Source organism: Giraffa tippelskirchi, chromosome 6, assembly GCF_054371585.1.
Source record: "Giraffa tippelskirchi isolate mGirTip1 chromosome 6, T2T-mGirTip1v1.2.pri, whole genome shotgun sequence".
Classification (NCBI taxonomy): domain Eukaryota; kingdom Metazoa; phylum Chordata; class Mammalia; order Artiodactyla; family Giraffidae; genus Giraffa; species Giraffa tippelskirchi.
This window is the reverse complement of record NC_137280.1, coordinates 132,028,310-132,047,851: the sequence shown is the minus strand read 5'-3', so window position 1 is coordinate 132,047,851 and position 19,542 is coordinate 132,028,310. Positions and strand designations below refer to the sequence as shown.

At 36.5% G+C, this 19,542-nt stretch overlaps 2 protein-coding genes and 1 non-coding gene across 4 annotated transcripts in view; 2 read left to right on the top strand and 1 right to left on the bottom strand.

The window, feature by feature from the left end:
* Nucleotides 1-19,542, bottom strand: part of SPINK5 (serine peptidase inhibitor Kazal type 5) — a 345,077-nt gene that overhangs the window by 100,936 nt on the left and 224,599 nt on the right. The gene's annotated exons all lie outside the window — the stretch shown is intronic.
* The window catches only part of LOC145508636 (uncharacterized), a 331,084-nt gene that overhangs the window by 304,289 nt on the left and 7,253 nt on the right, over nucleotides 1-19,542 (top strand). Inside the window, exon 8 of the transcript XR_014055488.1 lies at nucleotides 12,953-13,172. The gene's annotated coding sequence lies outside the window, so the exon portion shown is untranslated. The remainder of the gene's footprint in view (nucleotides 1-12,952; nucleotides 13,173-19,542) is intronic.
* LOC145511776 (U6 spliceosomal RNA) lies at nucleotides 2,647-2,753 on the top strand. Its single transcript, XR_014058157.1, has one exon. It is a non-coding gene; the product is annotated as a U6 spliceosomal RNA (small nuclear RNA).

Sequence of the window (19,542 nt, the reverse complement as noted above, 5' to 3'; positions counted from 1 at the left end):
AGGTGAATCCTGTCACCTAAGGAAAAAATACTGAAAACCTTTCAGGTCAGGCCCTAACAAGAAAACACGCAGCCCTCTTGAGTCTCCAGTCTTTGCGAGAGTTCAATACCCGAAGAACAAGGTGTATTGATATATAAATTCATGAATAGTCACAGATGTGTCATAGTCGTTGAGCAGGAATGGGTTGTAGTATATTCTAGTTTATTAAAATATCTTCATTTTATCAGCAAGACCTGACAGGGGAAGCCATAGATTCAAGGACAAATAGCTAGAGACTAGGAGAGCTGGAACCTCACTTCACTTCTCCTGACTCCTAGCTTCATGTACTTTTTCCCAATCACAACATTTTCACTCACTCATTCATTTCCTGATTTGAGGACTGACTCTTTATTCAACACCCTGTATGCCAGGGAATAAACTCGGACTCATAATGGGATTTGACTGCTCATTTACATTTTTAATAGTTTTAATTTATTTTAAGTAGAGGCAGTTTTGCCCCCCAGGGGACACTTAGCAAAGTATGGAGATGTTTTTGTTTATCACAATTAGGGATATTCTATGGCCCCTAGCAGAAAGTGGCTGGGAATGCTGTTAAACATTCTGAAAGGCACAACTCTCCCCACCCAAAGAATCATCTGATCTAAAATGCCAATAGAGATGTTCAGAGACTCTACTCTAGAACTATTAACCAGAACTAACTACAAAGCTTCATTAATCATCTTGGATTATACAGTTGATTCTGGAACAAGGAATTTGGCTATACTCCACAGGGAGTATAATATACTGATAGAAAAGTCAAGTGATACTTATTTTTGAATGTTTTACAGGATTGGCCAATTTCTTATTTCTGATTTTAAAAATAAAATCCTCCCCTGAGTGCAGACTATATGAACAAATCTTGAATCCATCAGTAACACATTTTCGAGAGAAAGGACCATTTAAAAAAAAAAAAAAGATGTAGAATACTGGACATTTTACTTAGGTCTTCTTTTTCCTCTATGTTTTCCAACCATTACTTTTTCATAAGCTCCAGAGCTGAACTTCTTGTAGATCTAACATCAAGATCCTTTCCTTCCAAGGATCTTTTTTGAGTGACTTTTCACCTTTGATGAAACTTCACCAAGTTACCTAGGGATTCACAGCTGGTCACATACAAAGGTTTATTTGTATTTCTGATCCTTCTCACTGTTAAAACCATGATTTACCTTAAATTTGCATCCCAAAGGATGCTTTCCTCACTTCCATTCTTCCTGCTTCTTCAGAATTTTCCTAAGTGTCTTCTGTTCTTTCTTTGGAGATGGCAACGTTTCTGTCTTTGCTATATATAGTTCAATGTTTAAACAACAGAATTTGTTCAAATATAGTCTTGTATATAACTATGCAAGTGAAAAAGTGAAAATGTTAGTCACTCAGTCGTGTCTGACTCATTGCAACCCCACGGACTGTAGTCCGCCTGACTCCTCTGTCCATGGAATTCTCCAGGCAAGAATATTGGAGTGGGTTGCTATTCCCTTTTCCAGGGAATCTTCTGAATCCAGGGATTCAACCTGGGTCTCCTGCAGGTAAGTTCTTTACTGTCTGAGCCAACAGAGAAGCCTGAATATAACCATAACATACATAATAAATAAAAGAGTTTTGTTTCCAAGCAGAGATGGGAGGACTAGTATGCCTCACCTAGCCTCCCCCTGCATTACAAGTACAGTTGTTCAGTCATTAAGTCCTGTCTAACTCTGCGACCCCATGAACAGCAGCTTACCAGGGTTCTTTGTCCTTCAACTATCTCCCAGACCTTGCTCAAACTCTTGGCCATCGAGTAAGTGATGCCATCCAACCATCTCATCCTTTGTTGCTCCTTTCTCCTCTTGCCCTCAGTCTTTCCTGGCACCAGAGTCTTTTCCAGTGAATCGGCTCTTCACATCAGGTGGCCAAGTACAGAGACCATAACTTTTTAAATCATTTGTACACATCTAGCATTTAGGATGGGGGTACCTGCCAAGATGTATATACTTATTTTATTGATCAAAATGAAAGAAGAAAGATATAAACTGTTTGAAAATCACAACAATGTCAAGTGTGTACTTTTCTCCCTATTTTCCTCCTATATCTCAGTTGCTCAGAGGTATGCTAAATATTCCTGTTATGAAGAACTGTATTTTTCTTCATTGAACACATGATTCAGATTAGCCATCCCTTCTCTTCATTTTTAAAGACATCTTCTCATTTCCTATTATATCAAAACTGTTCATTCACTGTACTTGCTTTAGCAGCACACACAGAGAAACTACTCATTCACTGATTTGCTGAGTCATTACCGAACATCAATTTCAAAGTTGGTGGAATTTACTGAAGATGAATCAGATACAAGTCTTGCTTTCAAGGATCTTATAGTAGCGTAGGCAAGGCGTATGCCCAATGTAGCTCTATTTTGAAATAAAAAGTGTTAATTGCCAAACAATATAGTGGCATGGGAATTTAGAATGAAAAATTGTATTATCAGCTGAAATATGAAGAAAAGGTTTATAGGAGACATTAAATCTGAAAAAAAAAAAAGCCTTGAGAAATGAATGGTGTCAACATACAGATATGTGGGGTAAGACTCAGGAGATGTATATCTGGAGGACAGATACAATTAGGAAAAGATATTGGGTGCTCACTTTGGCAGCACATATACTGAAATTAGAATGATATAGAGAAGATTAGCATGGACTCTGCGCAAGGATGACATGCAAATTCGTCAAGAGTTCCATATAAAAAGAAAGAAAAGGATACTGGGACCACAATGTAAAGGACACGATACCTGGATCTTGGGACTCATTCAGCTTTATCTCTGATGACTTCTTCTCCCTGATATTTTTTAATATCAAATATTTTATAGGAAGTCTGAATACCAAATTCATGCTCTATTAAAAGATACATCTTTGTTACTTATCCTGCTTTAAATATTTGCTGAATACGGACAACTTTTGGCATGCCAAATTGAAGAATAATATGATATGCCTTTATAAGTTAGAGAATATAATAAATGGAAACTGTTCTCACTTACATATAATCAATAAGGAAATATTATTTTAATACTTGGCCGAAGTTAGAACAAATGACATTTTAAAGTAGAGTTGAAAAAGATATTTTACTGGAAATGAGCTAAGCTTTATGAGTAATATTTGGGAAAAAAGTAAAATGAAAAATTATCAGAGTTGTTTGAAAAAAATATTACAAGCTGTGGTTTTAAAATATATTTAAGAGAAGTGAAAGTCACTCAGTTGTGTCCAACTCTTTGGGACCCCATGGAGTATACAATCCATGGAATTCTCCAGGCCAGAATATTGGAGTTGGCCACCTTTCCCTTCCCCAGGGGTTCTTCCCAAACCAGGGTTCGAACCCAGGTCTCCCACATTGCAGGCAGAGTCTTTACCAGCTGAGCCACAAGGGAATCCCAAAAATACTGGAGTGGGTAGCCTAGCCCTTCTCCATGGGATTTTCCCAACCCAGGAATCAAACCTGGGTCTCCTGCATTGCAGGCAGATTCTTTACCAACTGAGCTATCTATCTGTATTCTATCTTTACCTCTATCTATCCAAATATTCAGTCATGATAACAATTACTATGGCAAATGCCATAACAGATTGGTGGTGCTAAGAAAAAGTGTTGCCATGTGATAATTTTCCTTAACAATGCTGATTACCATGCTAAACGTACCTGCTTTAGGAGAAATGTTGGAACATTGACTAATTACAAGACATCTGGCCTTGGACAAGCTACACTGTCCTCTTAGAACAAAGATTATTCATTTATGCCACATAGAGACTAGACCAAATGTCTTCTAATTTCAAATAATAACAATAATAGTAATTTTGTCTTCCATGATGCATGATCTGTCTATGAGGAAACGGCCCTGCCCAATTCATCTGAGGAAAAAGAAGCTCTAGGCTATTTTTTGAGTATGGGAGGGCAAGGGCACTAACTGGACAAAGGTGGACATATGGTTCCAGGGCAGTCAATCCATAGGCTGAGAATACTTTGCTCAAAGACTTCTGAGTAAGAGAGGCAATGGATGTTATTTTAGCTAAATAACCCTCTATTTTAGCTAAATTTTCCTGATGGAATTTGAGTGGTACAATATGGAGAGAATCAAAATACTGACAAACAAAAAAATAAATAAGGCATAAAAAAGTAGCTTAAGGCTAGGATAATAGTGAAGTCAGAAGAACTAATGAAAGGGTTGAAGAAAGGGAATCTGTTGTTCCCAGAAATAAAGGCAGGACAGGGGTTCTAAGTATTGCAATTGCATCAACAGAACTCTTGACAAAATATGAAATTCAAAATTGTAAAATTACTAAACACCAGAACATGTCTACAGCAGTTCAACACACTTGAATTTTACCTTGATGACTGTGCATTGATTGTAATGTAATATCAAAACCTTAAAAAATAAAACTCTGGTACCTCAGCTTTGTAGGTCCCTTAAGTATACTGTCAGTTTTCCTCTTGGATCATTTATTTGAACTGCTTTCAGTCTTCAACCAAAGCCTTTTGAGGGTTCCCCTAATATCCTTCTTTCTTCTTTTTTATTCAACTTCGGTAGAAACTATATAACTTCAGATTCATCCTCTTACAAAAAGCTTCAGTGTACTGTACAGTATTAACTATAAGTACAAAGCTGTACAGATGATCTCTAAGATTTTTTCATCTTGTATGACTAAAACTCTAAACTGACTGAACAACTACTTCCCATTTACCCCTCCCCCTAGCCCCTGGAACCCATCCTTCTACTTTCCACTTCAATGAGTTTGACTACTGTAGATAAAGTGGAATTATGGAACATTTGTCCATCTGTGTCTGTCTTGTTTCACTTAGCATAATATTGTCAAGGTTCATCAATGTTATAGCATGTGATAGGACTTCCTTCTTTTCTGTGGCTGAATAACATCCCATTGTATGTATATACCACATTTTCCATCTATTATCCTTCTTTCTTATTGACACATGTTATCCTCACAATATATTCTCATTACTAGAGGTAGCTTGGGTAAAACTTCTTCTCCTCAGGGCCTAGAGAACTATGTTTTTCACCTGTCATCTGATTTAATGTTCCCCATAGACCTATGAAATGTTTTTTCTCCATTATAAAATTTGAAACTGAGGCTAAGAATCTTAACCTAAATCATAAAACTAGAGAGTGACACAGACTGGATTCAAACATGTGACCACAGAGGCCATGCTATTGTGCTGCCTTTCAGACTTGAAACACCAACAGTGGGAACGTAAATTGGTGAAGCCACTATGGAGAACAGTACAGAGGTTCTTAAAAAAAACTGAAAACAGAGCTACCATATGATCCAGCAATCCCACTCCTGGGCACATATTTGGAGAAGACTGTAATTAAAAAAAATACATTTGAATCGGTTCTACTGAGATGGATGAAACTGGAGCCCATTATACAGAGTGAAGTAAGCCAGAAAGAAAAACAACAATACAGTATACTAATGCATATATATGGAATTTGAAAGATGGTAACGATAACCCTATATGCGAGACAGAATAAGAGACACAGATGCATAGAACAATTTTATGGACTCTGAGGGAGAAGGTGAGGGTGGGACGTTCTGGGAGAATAGCATTGAAACATGTATATTATCATATGTGAAACAGAACACCATTCCATGTTCGATGCATGAGACAAGGGCTCAGGGCCGGGGCAATGGGATGACCCAGAGGGATGGGATGGGGAGGGAGGTGGGTGGGGGGTCCAGGAAGGGGAACACATGTAAACCCATGGCTGATTCATGTCAATGTATGGCAAAAACTATTACAATATTGTAAAGTAATTAGCCCCCAACTAAAATAAATAAATTTATTAAAAAAAAAAAATACATGACCCCAATATTCACAGTATTATTTACAATAGCCAAGACATGGGAAATAACCCAAATGTCCAATAACTGAAGGATGGATAAAGATGTGATTCATATAAACAATGTAATACATACTCTCAAGAATGAAATAATGCCATTTGCAGCAACGTGGATGTAACTAGATGTTATTATACTAAGTGAAGTATGTCAGATAAAGAACTACCATATGATGTCACTTATATGTAGAATTTAAAATATTGTACAAATGAATTATTTATGAAACAGAAATAGACCCACCGACATAGAAAACAAACTTATGGTTACCAAAGGGGATGGGGGTGGGGAGGGACAAATTAGGAGTTTAAGATTAGGAAATATAAACTACTATATGTAAAACAGATAAACAACAAGGTCTCACTGGTCCTATAGCACATGGAGCTATATTCAGTACCCTGTAATAGACCATAATGGTAAAGAATATGAAAATAATATATTTATACATGTATAACTGAGTTACTTTGCTGTATACCAGAAACTAACACAGTGTCATAAATCAACTATATTTTAATTAAAAAAATTTTTTTGATGCCAGCAGGTTGTAATCACACACTTCTGGCTGAAAATAATAGCATAATATTTTTCAAAATACTTCCATATCTTTAGTTCATTGGATAATAAAACTGTTATACCTGTTCCTATGTGGGAGATAAATGAGAAAGGTAATAACATTCTCATTTTACAGATGAGGAAACCTAACATTCCACCAACTCTAGAGACTGTATAAAGCAAACTAATTCAGAGGACATGACACATGCTTTAGAGCCAACCTTCTCCACATAGCAGGTATATTAACTATGGCATCTCTTCAGAAGAGAAGAAATAATGACATTGATCTCACAGAATAATGTGAGGATTAATGTTAAATGAAACCTAGCTCAATAATCGGCAAATAAAAGGTGTCCAATAAATGACTGTTCTATTCCTCTTCCATTCCAGATCCCACCCAGTTCTTTTTAAGAATTAAATCACACTGTCCTTAAGAGCCACCAAACTCTCCAAGGTCAAATCATAATGTGAAATGCATGGAGTATGATTCATCATGTAAGATTTCCTTAGATTTAAAGAATGTCATTTTATCCAGGACTACTCATGTCTATTTATGTTCACTTGCTAATTTATTTCTACCCCACCTTCTTCTAAAAAGTATTTGAGGCAAACAACTCAACTTCTAAATCAAATTTCCTGAATATAAACAGTGACTTAAACATAAGACAGCTCATGCTTTCTGAGGTCTTCCAAGGAAACAATTGCCTATAGAAAAGGAAAGAAGTGCTAAGGTACAAAGATCTGAAAGCCACATACATTTAGAAATGAGCACTGATTTCATCTGTGAGATAGTGGAGGAGCCTGACAGGCTACAGACCATGGGGTCGCAAAGAATCTGATGTGACTTAGCAACTGAACAATAACAACTGATTTCATCATCAAAAACAACTTCATCCTAAAAATTTGTGGTTTTTGAGCCCTAATTTCCACATTGGCGAAATAAGGAACTGGGATTAGTAGATCCTTCATTTTCTTCTCAATTTTATGAGGTAACATCATCATGTGGGAAGAGCATCAATCAGAATTTAAGTGGAGGAGAGTTCAGTTGCTAAAAATAGCCTCCTCTCTCCACCTGGCCTCAGAGAACACTCCCTCCTCTGACCTCTTCTAGCATATACATACTGACTTGCTCACCCATTTGACACATTATTTTAATGATTAAATTATAATTTGCTTTTGTTTTTAATGCTGTAGAACAGAGTCAATACCTTATACATTTTTAATAACCAAAATACCTAATAAAGTATCAAATAACAGAGAATACTTGCCAATAAGGGAAACCTTTTTTTCTCCCCAAATTAAAAAAGTTAAATTCTTTGAATTTGCTTACAATTATGAATGTTCCCTGGTCCACACAGACAATCTTCTGTCATTTTATTGGTCTCAGACATTGTAACAATAGAACACTTTTATCTTAATTATTACATTTGATGCTTCCAATAATCTTAGATCATGTACAGTTTTGTCTGATCTACATTTTTAAAACATTTTATAACCAGGGATGCATGCCAAGTGAAAAACAACAGATAGATTAGGTTTTGGGGTCTAAACCCAACATTACCAGCCATGAAAGCTTCAGGAAATTACTTAAAATTTCTGAGCCTTGGTTGAGATTAAGGTATTTCATAGAATTATCATGAAGATTATTTAGAAAATATTTGAAACTTCCTAGGACTTTGTAGGTGCTTAAAAAATGATAGCTATTAGTTCCATTAAAATAAAGGTATTGAAAAATGAAAGTATTGGGAAGGAAAATGTAAAGCCATGTTTATTCAGAAATGACGTGACTGTCTACACAGGAAGTTCAAAAGAACCATAGAAAGATTCCTGGAACTAATAAGCAATTATGACAAGATTCTTCCAAACTTGATCCATAGATTCAATGCAATTCCAATCAAAATTTCAGCAAGTTATTTTGTGGATACTGATTCTAAAATTTATATAAAGAGGTAAAAACACAGAGTAGTCAATACTCTGGTGAAGACGTAAAATAAAGTTCAAAGAGTGATGTTATCTGACTTTAAGATTTACAAAGCTACAGTAATTAAGACAATGTGGTATTGGTTAGAAGACATACAAATCAATGGGACAGAATAGAGAGCCCAGAAATACACACACGTAAATATAGTCAACTTATAGTCAACTTATCTTTGACAAAAGGAGAAAAAGGCAGTAAAATGAAACAAACATAGTCTTTTAAGTATATGATGCTGGAACAAGTGAACATCCACAAGCAAAAAATAAATAAATCAGATGGACTTTACACCCTTCACAAAGATTAACTCAACAGAAATATTACCTCAAAATGTAAAATACAAAACTATAAAAAAAACCTAGACAACTTTGGGTACAGTGATGACTTTTTAGACATAACACCAAAGGAATGATCCATGAAAGAAATAATTGATAAGCTGTAGATAATCAAAATTTACCTGAATCTTCCCCTTAATTTTGCTGAGATTCTAAAAGCTCTAAAATATTAAGTCCTAATTAAAAATTTAAAAAAAAATTTCCATCTTCAAAAGTCTTCCAACGACTCCTCCCAGCTTCAAAATCTTCCTACTCATCTCTGTTTTGTAAAGTTCACATAATTTGGCTATGATTTATTTGTTGAAATATATGTGAATCTATGTGAATTCTTGGACCTTGATCAAATCTTGGCTAATGAATATATCTACTTATTCCTCTACTTGTTACTGTAGGAAGAGTAAGAATTTTAAGCTAGATACAAACTGAGTTTGAATCCAGGCTCTGCTTCTTCATACCCATGGGACTCTACACATTTCATTTAACCTAGCTTCATCTGTTAAAATGTGATGGTAATATAAGGGTTGCCGATAATACCCATCGTGCTTATAACTCAGGACCTGACACATAGTAGGCACTCATGCAGGGCTTCCTAGGGGGCACTAGTGGTAAAGAACCTGCCTGCCAAGCAGGAGACGTTAGAGTCACAGATTCAATCCCTGGGTCAAGGAGATCCCCTGAAGGAGGGCATAGCAACCCACTCTAGTATTCTAGTCTGGAGAATTCCATGGACAGAGAAGCCTGGCGGACTACCGTCCATAGGATCGCAAAGAGTTGGACATGACCAAAGTGACTTAGCATGCGCTTACAGACACCTACTAGTTGGAAGTGATGGTAATACTGAGGATGATGGGTTTTTGACCACTGAGCAGATTTTCAGAGAGTAGAAAAAGTCTCTCTCTGAATAAAAACTTCAACCCAAGTCCTAAGTTAATCAATACTTATTTATTTAGCTCGCATGTGTTTTTCCCTAACTACTAGAATGCCTGATATCTAAACCCTATATTCTATCTCATATAGCTCCTGGAGATGGTGAAGGGCGGGGAAGCCTGGCGTGCTGCAGTCCATGGGGTTGCACAGTCAGACACGACTGAGTGACTGAAACAAAATTCTATCTCATGCTGTTGTCTTTATGTAAATAAAACATTCACTAATCAGATGTTTTGGAGACTGTCGATGGAAGTTAACAATTAGAAGTATGGATTCTGGAAGGACTGTATCTGCCACCAACAAACTGCTTAAAACTTGGCAAGTTACTTTATCTCTCCTTGCCTCAGTTTATTTATACATAAATTCTGAATGGTAAAAGCAGTTCGCATAATTATACTAACACTTACATAAAGTACTTAGAATAGTTCTTGACAATCAAAAGTTCTCAATTTCAGATAGTATTTGCTTATCATTATTATTTCATTTTTAGTTCTCTTTGATAACCTTCTCTCCAACTCCCTTCCAAAACATTTAGCATTATCTGGTCAATGAAAGGGTCCTTTAGTACTTAGTGACTTGAAATAGGATTTAATTTGGGTTCACAAAGGTTAAAAAGAAAAACAGTGACAGTGCCAGGAAGTTTGTGGAAACCAGCTGAATTTAGAGAGTTTAGTATACTAAACTCTGGCAGAAGTGTGAATTGGAAAAGCCTTTCTTTTTTTTTTTTTTTTTTTTATTTTTATTTTTTTTATTTTTATTTTTTTTTTTTATAAATTTATTTATTTTACTTGGGGGCTAATTACTTTACAATATTGTAATAGTTTTTGCCATACATTGACAAGAATCAGCCATGGGTTTACATGTGTTCCCCTTCCCGAACCCCCCACCCACCTCCCTCCCCCTCCCATCCCTCTGGATCATCCCACTGCCCCGGCCCCGAGCCCTTGTCACATGCATCGAACATGGAATGGTGCTCTCTTTCACATATGACAATACACATGTCTCAATGCCATTCTCCCAGAAGGTCCCACCCTCACCTTCTCCCTCAGAGTCCATAAAATTGTTCCATGCATCTGTGTCTCTCATTCTGTCCCGCATATAGGGTTATCGTTACCATCTTTCAGATTCCATATATATGCATTAGTATACTGTATTGTTTTTCTTTCTGGCTTACTTCACTCTGTATAATGGGCTCCAGTTTCATCCATCTCAGTAGAACCGGTTCAAATGTATTTTTTTTAATGGCTGAGTAATATTCCATTGTGTATATGTACCACAGCTTCCTTATCCATTCATCTGCTGATGGACATCTAGGTTGCTTCCATGTCCTGGCTATTGTAAACAGTGCTGCGATGAACATTGGGGTACACGCGTCTCTTTCAATTCTGGTTTCCTCGGTGTATATGCCCAGCAGTGGGATTGCTGGGTCATATGGCAGTTCTATTCCCAGTTTTTTAAGGAATCTCCACACTGTTCTCCATAGTGGCTGTACTAGTTTGCATTCCCACCAACAGTGTAAGAGGGTTCCCTTTTCTCCACACCCTCTCCAGCAAACTCAAAATGGATTAAAGATCTAAACGTAAGACCAGAAACAATAAAACTCCTAGAGGAAAACATAGGCAAAACACTCTCCGACATAAATCACAGCAGGATCCTCCATGACCCACCTCCCAGAATATTGGAAATAAAAGCAAAAATAAACAAATGGGACCTAATTAAAATTAAAAGCTTTTGCACAACAAAGGAAACTATAAACAAGGTGAAAAGACAGCCTTCAGAATGGGAGAAAATAATAGCAAATGAAGCAACAGACAAACAATTAATCTCAAAAATATACAAGCAACTTCTGCAGCTGAATTCCCGAAAAATAAATGACCCAATCAAAAAATGGGCCAAAGAACTAAACAGACATTTCTCCAAAGAAGACATACAGATGGCTAACAAACACATGAAAAGATGCTCAACATCACTCATTATTAGAGAAATGCAAATCAAAACCACAATGAGGTATCATTTCACACCAGTCAGAATGGCTGCTATCCAAAAGTCTACAAGCAATAAATGCTGGAAAAGCCTTTCTAAAGAGCATTGCAGAGCAACTTAACTTTGTTATGCCAGCGAAATAATAGAGCAAACGCACTAACCTGAACATATAAGATTGGTAATTGCACACCTTTATATAAAAGGAAATATCAACTTAAACTTATACCAAAAGGAAAATGGTAAAATAAACTATAGAATATTCACAAGCGTGTGCCCATAAGCCCCTGAAGCCTCACTCTCCATTACTATAGCCTATCTCAGTAAACATCTCCAGCTTCAATTCAATTTCTCCAGCCTAAAGCCTACAATTCCTACCTGACTCCTTTCTATATAATCTTTCGGTAAGTCCTACCAATTCTTCTGTTACATACTCTAAATTACTCAGTCGTTACCAACTGAGCTAAGCCATTATCATCTCTCACATGGACTGCTGCTATAGCCTCCTCATCAGTTTCTTTGCTTCCATACCAATGAAGTTTTCACAGGGTAGTCTGAGATGTCTTAAAAATATAAATAAGATCAATTAAAACATCTTCTTAGAGCTTCTGATTATTTCCCATCAAACCTCACATGCAGAGATAGATACAGACTTTCAGCTGTGGTCTACAAGATGCTAATGAACCTTTCCAGTGTCATTCTGTACTGATGTTTCTTCTCGTGTACTATATTCCAGTACCATCAACCCTCTTCCTGTTTCTCCAACATTCCAAGCTTGTTCCTACCTTAGAATCTTATACCAGCTTACCCTCTGCCTAGAAAGTCTCTCCCCTAGATTTGTGAGTAGCTGATTTCTTTACAGGGTCAACTTAAATATTTCTTCTCAGATCTTTCTTCACAACCAAATCTAAAGCAGTCCCTCCATCTACTTCATCCCCATTCCTAGTCATTTTAATGACACAGTTTATTGTCTTTGTAGAATAATCATATTTGGAATCCTCTTGCTATTAATATATTTGTGTGCGTTACTTGCTCAGGCGTGTCTGACTCTTTGCGACCCCACTGATCGTAGCCCACCAGGCTCCTCTGTCCATGGAATTCTCCAGGCAAGAGTACTTGAGTGGGTTGCCACTCCATTCTCCAGGAAATCTTTCCAACCCAGGGATCGAACCCAGGCTTGCTACATTGCAGGAAGAGTCTTTACTGTCTGACCACCAGGGAAGCCTGTTTACTTCTTCACTATTAATCTGTTTACTTTACTATTTTTCTTTTCCTAGGAAGATCCCCTGGAGAAGGGAATGACAGCCCACTCCAGTATTCTTGCCCAGAGAATCCCACGTACAGAGGAGCCTGGTATCCTACAGGTCCTTGGGATCACAAAGAGTTGGACACGACTGAGTGACTAAGTCCAGTCCACTCGAATATAGGCTCCATAAAGCAAGGACATTACCTAAGAGAGAACTCTGGGTTATTTCTCAGATTTTACTCCATGAAAAGGTATTTCATGATTATTGTTATTGTTATTATCATTATCATCATCATCATTGCTTATTGTCTGGCTTAAGAACCTTTACATGGTTTTCACTATTTCAGAGCAAAAACAAGAGCATTTCTTTACATATATCTCATAAACCATATAGCTTCTCCCACTTATTTTTTCTTACACTCCCATTTAAAAAATAGTAAATCCATTAATTTGGTGCTGATGATTTTTATTTTTCCTTAAATCTTCTCATCACAATCCTCTTTTTATAAATTAGGATATTTATATATAACAATAGGACTTGAAAAATCTTTAAAAACAGTATCAGTTACTTAACCTACCTTATTTCATATAACTATACTTAACAATCTGAAAAGACAGGTAGTATTATGTCTGTGAGTAAGAGGTAACATTTGTTGACTAAGTGGTAAAGAACCTGCCTGCCAATGCAGGAAACATAAGAGGTGTGGGTTCGATCCCTGGGTCAGGAAGATCCCCTGGAGGAGGGCCTGGCAACCCACTCTAGTATTCTTGCCTGGAGAATTCCATGGACAGAGGAGCCTGGTGGGTTACAGTCCATAGGGTCTCAAAGAGTCGCACAGGACTGAAGTGACTTAGCACTTAGCACAGAACACTGTTAAATTTGTTCTCCTTATGTTAACCGATCTTCAAAACAACTAACAACACATTTTACAGATCAAGAAGCAAATAAATTAAGTTGTCCAATATTTTGCAAGTATTGTTAATGGCAATGTCAGAATTCAAACCCAATTCATCCGACTCCATATATTCCTTTAACTTCTATAGTATGTTGATTTTAACTTCTATATTATATTAACTTCTTTATTATATTGCTTAACTTCGTTTCTTAACTTTTCTTAACTTCTATATTATATTACTTTCATGTATGAAGAAATTTCCTTAAAGTTTGAGGAATTTGAGAATACGTGGCAGAACAGAATTTGAATGAAAAACATGTACTCTATTTACCTATTAAACTATCCTGTCTATTCCAAAGAGATTTGGTGCCTCAGTCAAGATAATGAAATGTTTTGTGATGAGAGATGCTGTCAGAACCCACTTCTTACCTCCCATTCACTGCTTGCTCATTCTCTATTGAAAGTTTTCTTCCTCATGGGATTGATTAAAAATCTTGTGGTTGTTCACTACTCACTGTTACATCCACTTTTGTCCCAGCACATGTGAACAAATGGGACTGGCATAGAAAAGGAACTTCAGGGAGGATGTGTCATCTCAGGATCTAGGATGGCAGATTTGGCTGAGAAGCACCAGCAATAATAGCTGTCCTGGATGGAGCGCTATCTGTATTACAAGCACTCTGAGCACTTGGCATGCATTATCTCATTTGGATCTTCATAATAATCCTATGAGGTAGCTATAATTATCTCCATTCCCAAGTGAGGCAACAGAGTTTAAGACTTACCCAGGGTCATGCACAGGGGTAGAAGTGAAACACCAGGATTTGAATATGAGTTTCTCTAATGCCATTGACTACTCTTAAACACTACTCATATGGATTCCTAAACAAAACTAGGAGGGAGGGAGCAGAGTACTCTGTACCAGAGTCATATTTTAAGCCTATTTATAAATGACTTTTTAAATTGCAATATGGAGAGTACAACTTCGTAATTCACACAGGGAGAATGCTGTCTAAGGGAGGGCTCAGAAGTCAATGAGGGCATCCTGAGACAGAACAAAGTTTCTGTCCTTTCATAACACAGGTTTATAAAATATTTCCAGCCTAGACATGCAACATCAATGCTGTCACTGGATTACACATTCATAGCTGTCATTCCCAATATTATTATGGTATCATGGCAACTGATTCAGGTCAGAATTTTAATTCTTGCCAAACAGTGGAAAGAATGTCTCACTTATTGTCAGAAGTCAAAAACTCCTTCGAGTTCATCTAGCTCAACCTATTCACTGTATAGATTAAGAAATCGAATCCCAACTGACATTAAAACAAGCAACTTGGATGAATCACAAAGACAGTATGTGGGGAGACAGAAGCCAGATACAAAAGATGTGGGCCACCATGTAAAATTTTACAAGAAAATTAAAGCCTACTGTTTTTAAACTACATGATATATAATTTCTTTAATGTAAAGTTCCAGACAGATAAAACAAATCTGTAGTGATAGGAATTCAAATAAGGGTAACATCTGTGACTGGGGGGAAGAGACATTTACTATAAAGAGGCACAAAGAAACCTTTAAGGCAATAAAAAAATTTCTATACTTTGATCTGAATGATGATTACAAAGATATATACATACATAAAATGCCTCAAAATGTGCATTTAAGATTTGCAAATTTTGGTATATGCAAATTCTATCTAAAAAGAAAATGAAAGAAGAAAATAAATGCCTACATATTAAGATGCTTGTCTTAGTCTTACGTCATCCTAAGATGCTTGCTCATCTTCCACTGAATAACACCCAGAGACTATTTCTTCATATATTTAGAATTACATTTAGGATTGTATACAAAAAAAATTACTCTGTACCACAGGGAAGAAATTTACTCAAGATCATGTAATAAGGAAAAGATTAGGTTTGGATTTTACATTTCATCTCATAATGGCTTAGAAATGCCTGAAATTATAAGTTTTTAGTGAAGTTCCCTGCAATACTTTTGGAAAACACAGTACGAAAGTACTGTCTCAAGCTAGATAATTTGTATTCAAAGGTCAACTTTACCATCATTTGTACAAATTACACAGTCTTTCACATGATAGGCACTCAATTTATCTTTGGGGAGGAGCAGTGTGAAAGGCAAATTTGGAAAACTCAGCAGTGGCCACAGGACTGGAAAAGATCAGTTTTCATTCCAATCCTAAACAAAGGCAATGCCAAAGAGCGCTCAAACTACTGCACAATTGCACTCATCTCACACGCTAGTAAAGTAATGCTCAACATTCTCCAAGCCAGGCTTCAGCAATATGTGAACCATGAACTTCCAGATGTTCAAGCTGGTTTTAGAAAAGGCAGAGGAACCAGAGATCAAATTGCCAGCATCTGCTGGATCACTGAGAAAGCAAGAGAGTTCCAGAAAAACATCTATTTCTGCTTTATTGACTATGCCAAAGCCTTTGACTGTGTGGATCACAATAAACTGGAAAATTCTGAAGGAGATGGGAATACCAGACCCCCTAACCTGCGTCTTGAGAAACCTGTATGCAGGTCAGGAAGCAACAGTTAGAATTGGACATGGAACAACAGACTGGTTCCAAATAGGAAAAGGGGTACGTCAAGACTGTATATTGTCACCCTGCTTATTTAACTTATATGCAGAGTACATCAGGAGAAACGCTGGGCTGGAGGAAGCACAAGCTGGAATCAAGATTGCTGAGAGAAATATCAATAACCTCAGATATGCAGATGACACAAACCTTATGGCAGAAAGTGAAGAAGAACTAAAGAACCTCTTGATGAAAGTGAAAGAGGAAAGTGAAAAAGTTGGCTTAAAGCCCAACATTCAGAAAACTAAGATCATGGCATCTGATCCCATCACTTCATGGCAAATAGATGGGGAAACAGTCGAAACAGTGGCTGACTTTATTTTTCTGGGCTCCAAAATCACTGCAGATGGTGACTGCAGCCATGAAATTAAAAGACACTTACTCCTTGGAAGAAAAGTTATGACCAACCTAGATAGCATATTTAAAAGCAGAGACATTACTTTGCCAACAAAGGTCCATCTAGTCAAAGCTATGGTTTTTTCAGTAGTCACGTATGGGTGTGAGAGTTGGACTATAAAGGAAGCTGAGCAGCAAAGAATTGATGCTTTTGAACTGTGGTGTTGGAGAAGACTCTTGAGAGTCCCTTGGACTGCAAAGAGATCCAACTAGTCCATCCTAAAGGAAATCAGTCCTGAATATTCATTGGAAAGTCTGATGCTGAAGCTGAAGCTCCACACTTTGGTCACCTGATGGAAGAGCTGACTCATAAGAAAAGACCCTGATGCTGGGAAAGATTGAAGGCAGGAGGAGAAGGGGGTTACAGAGGTTGAGATGGTTGGTTGATATCACCGACTCAATTGATGTGAGTTTGAGCAAGCTCTGGGAGATTGAGAAGGACAGGGAAGCCTGGTGTGCTGTTGTCCACAGGGTCGTAAAGAGTTGGACACACCTGAGCAACTGAGCAACAGCACAGAACTCAATAACCAGGAAAACAAAAATCCAGTTGAAAAATGGGCAGAACACTTAAATAGACATTTCTTCAAAGAAGCAATGCAAGTGACCAATAGTAACATGAAAAGATGCTCGACATTGCTAATTATTATAGAAAAAACTATAATGAGGCACATGGCACACTGGTAAGAATGACCATTATTAAAGTCTACAAATAACAAATGCTGGAGTGGTTGTGAAGAAAAGGGAATCATCCTACACTATTGTTAGGTAGCAACTCACTGTTACATCCTTTGTAAGTTGGTGTAGCCACTTGGAAAACACTATGAAGGTTACTCAAAAAACTAAAAATGGATATCATATAATCTAGCAATCCTATTCTTGGGCATACATCCAGAAAAAAAGCTTTTAAATACTACTCAACCGTGAAAAATAATGAAATAATGCCATTTGTAGCAACATGGATGCAACTAAAGATTATTATATTAAGTGATATAAGTCAGGAAGAGAGAGACAAATACCATTTGATATCACTTACACGTGGAATCTAATATGACACAAATGGACATACCTATGAAACAGAAACAGACTTGCAGACACAAGGAACAGACCTGTGGTTGCCAAGGGGGAGCAGGGGTGGGGTAGGGACAGAGTTTATGGTTGGAGTTAGCAGATATAACCTGTAATATATAGAATGGATAAATAACAGGTCCTACTGTATAGCCCAGGGAACTATATTCAATATCCTGTGACAAACCTTAATGGAAAAGAATATTAAAAAGGAATGTGTATATATATACACACACATGTATATATATATATATGTGTGTGTGTGTGTGTATATATATATATATGCACACACACACGTGTGTATATATATATATATATATAACTGAATTGCTTTGCTATGCAACAGAAATCAACACAACATTGTAAATCAACTGTTCTTCAAAAAATAAATATAGTATAAAGTAAAACCATTTACAATAGAATTTTTAAGAAAATCAAACTCTTAGGAATAAGCCTTAAGAAAGTTGTGCAAGATCTCTGAACTAAAAAAAAAAAATTTCTGAAAGAAATTGAAGATCCACATAAATGGATAGATATTCTGTGTTCATGGGTCAAAAAACTCAGTATTCAAGATGTTAATTCTCCCTAAATTGGTCTATAACTACAATGCGAACCCATTTTAAAGGGCCAGTATACTTTGATGGACAGAGAGGCCTGGTGTGCTGCAATTCATGGGGTCGCAAAGAGTCGGACAGGACTGAGCGACTGAACTGAACTGATACTTTGCTGGCCTTTTTTTGTAAGTTTTTGAAAATTAATATTCTGATTCCAAAGTTTATCTATAAATTCAAAGGATATATAACAGCAAGGATAATATTAAAAAGGGAGAATAAATTTAGAAGACTTAAACTACAAGACCTTCTAGAAAGCAACAAGCTAAGATAATATCAATTTGATGCAGAGATAGAAAAATAGACCAATGGAAAAGAATACTGAAACCAGAAATATATGAACTAATAAGAAAAGCAACCTAACTAGTAAGTGGGCAAAAGCCTTAAATAACACTTCAAAAAAACGAATATCCAAGAGGCCAATGTGCATATCAAAAGGCACAAAGCATTATAAATAATTAAACACAAAATCACAATAATATATCACTATTCTTCCACCAAAAGAGCTAAATTTAGAGGTCTGATAATGTCATATATTGTCATTATTACTGTCACTACTACATCATGTAGTATATTGAGCAACTTGAACTCTCCTGCATTCCTGATGGGAGTATAAATTTGTTCAACCACTTTGGCAAACTATTGCCTACCTTGTGATATACCCATTAAAATTTTAGGTGTAAACTCAAGAGAGAAAAAAGTGTATTTCCACAAAAAGACATATACAAAATGTACATCAGCTCCTCCATAAGAGAAAAATCCAAATGCCCATTAACAGTAGAGTAAATATATTGCAGTATATTTATACAATGTAATATTCATCAATAAATAGCAACATACATACATCCATTTCAATAAATAAATTTCAAAAACATTACATTGAATGAAAGAAGCCAGACACCAAGGCATGATTATACTATGTGATTTCATTTACATTATGTTCAAAAATAAGCAAAATAATATGTATATCATTAAAAAATAAATAGAAACAATAGAAGATAGTAACAGCATAGAGAAAGAAAGTGAAAGTGAAGTCGCTCAGTTGTGT